The sequence below is a fragment of the Talpa occidentalis genome, unplaced genomic scaffold, assembly GCF_014898055.3.
Source record: "Talpa occidentalis isolate TD23 unplaced genomic scaffold, MPIMG_talOcc4v2.1 talOcc4.17, whole genome shotgun sequence".
NCBI lineage: Eukaryota > Metazoa > Chordata > Mammalia > Eulipotyphla > Talpidae > Talpa > Talpa occidentalis.
This window is the reverse complement of record NW_023601754.1, coordinates 12,335,645-12,337,915: the sequence shown is the minus strand read 5'-3', so window position 1 is coordinate 12,337,915 and position 2,271 is coordinate 12,335,645.

Sequence of the window (2,271 nt, the reverse complement as noted above, 5' to 3'; positions counted from 1 at the left end):
TCGGCTATATCGCTCCCTCTCTCTCTCCTATCTCTCCTCCTATGGGTCCCCTTATCTCTCCCCCATCTCTCCCCCATCTCCTCCTCTATCTCCCTCCCTATCTGTTTTCCTACATCTCCTCTCCTCCTGTCTCTCCCCTTAGCTCTCTACCGATCTCTCTCCTGCATCTCTCGGCTATCTCTCTCCTACCTCTCCTACTGACGCTCTCCCAATCTCCCCCTATCTTTCTCCTCCTCTTTCATGATCTCCTGCTCGCTCTCCCTGTCACTCTCCCATCTTGCTCCCTATCACTCGTCCTCTCTCCGCCTATCTCTCTCATGATCTCTCCAACTATCTCTATCTCTGTATCTCTCTCCCTCTGTATCTCCCTGTCTCTGCAAATCTCTCTCCCTAGCTCTCCTCCTATCTCTTGGCTATATCACTCCCTATCTCCCTCCTATCTCTCCTCCTATGGGTCCCCTTATCTCTCCCGTGTCTCTCTATCTCTCTCCCTATCTCTCTCCGTATCTCTTTCCCTCTCTCTCCTTGTATCTCTCTCCCTATCTCTCTTCCTCTCGCTCCCTATCTCTCTCCCTCTCTCTCCTATCTCTCCTACTGTCTCTCCCCCTCTCTCTCTCATGATCTCGTCCTCTCTCCCCCTATCTCTGTCCCTCTCTCCCTAGCTCACCTTCTCTCTCTCCTGATCTCTCCCCGTCTCTCTCACGACATCTCCCTATCTCACTCCGTATCACTCGTCCTCTCTCCCCTCCTGTCTCTCCAGCTATCATTCTCCCTACCTCTCTCCCGATCTCACCTCCTCTCTCTCTCTCTCTCCTGCTCTCTCACTATCCTCTCTCCCTCTCTCCTTATCTCTCCCCCTACTTCTCTCCCCAACTCCTACTATCTATCTCACCTCCTATATCTCTCCCTCCCTATCTCTCCTAGTATCTCTCCGTATCTCTGTCCCCATCTCTCGTCCACCTCTTATCTCTTCTCCTGTCTCTCCCCTGATCTCTACATATCTCAACCCCTATCTCTCCCCTTATCTTCCCCCAACTCTACCTATCTCTCTCCTGCTATCTCTCCTCCCCTCCCTCTCATGATCTCTCCCAATCTCTCCTCCATCTCTCCTACTATCTCTCTCCAGAGCTCCACGGATCTCTCTCTGTATCTGTCTCCCTATCTCTCCCCATCTTTCACCTTATCTCTCCCCCATCTCTACCTATCTCTCGGCTACATCTCTTCTCCCTATCTCTCCCTATCACTCATCCTCTCTCTCCTCCTATCTCTCTCCCAATCTCTCCAACTATGTCTCCCTAACTAGCTCTGCAAATCTCTCTCCCTATCTCTCGTATCTCTCTCCTGCTATCTCTTCCTACCAACTCTTTCCTGATTGCCCCCATCTCTCTCCATCTCTCCCCTCCTGTATCTCTTCCTGTCTCTCCCTACGTCTCCTCTCCTATCTCTCCTCCACCCTCTCATGATCTCTCCCAGTCTCTCTCCCTATCACTCATCCTTCTCTCCTCCTCTCTCCCGATCTCTCCTACTATCTCTCCAACTCTCCCCCTATCTCTCTCCCTATGTCTCCTATCCCTCCCTATCTCTCTACCTATCTCTCTCCTGCTATATCTCTCTCCATCTCCTCCCTATCACTCATCCTCTCTCCTCTAGCTCTCTCCCAATCTCACCTTCTCTCTCTCTCTCCATATCTCACTGTCTCTCTCCCTATGTCTCCCCTTATCTCTCCCCCATCTCTACCTATCTCTCCTGCTATCTCTCAGCTATCTCTCTCCCCTATGTGTCCTCTCCTCCTATCTCTCCTCTTCTCTCTCCCGATCTCTCTTCCTCTCTGCCTATCTCTCTCACAAGCTCTCCCAACTATCTCTGCAAAATCTCTTCCCTCTCTCTCTCCTGCAATTTCTCCTCTTATCCCTCTTCATCTCTCTCCCCATCTGTCTCCCTATCTCTCCTCCTATCTCTATCCCTCTCCCTACTCACCTCCTCTCTCCTGATCTCTCCCGCTATCTCTCTCCCGATCTCTCCTGATCTTTCACTATCCTCTCTCTGCCACTTCTCTCCCCAACTCCTGTCTATCTCACCTCCTCTATCTCTCCTGTCTTCCTTATCTCTATCCCTATCTCTGTCTCCATATCTCACCTCCTATCTCTCCATCTCTTTCTTTCCTACTGTCTCTCTCCTGTCTCTCCAGTGATCTCAACTCCTATCTCTCCCCTTCTCTCTCCCGCATCTCTCTACCCATCTCTCTCCTGCTATCTCTCGGCTGTATCTCTC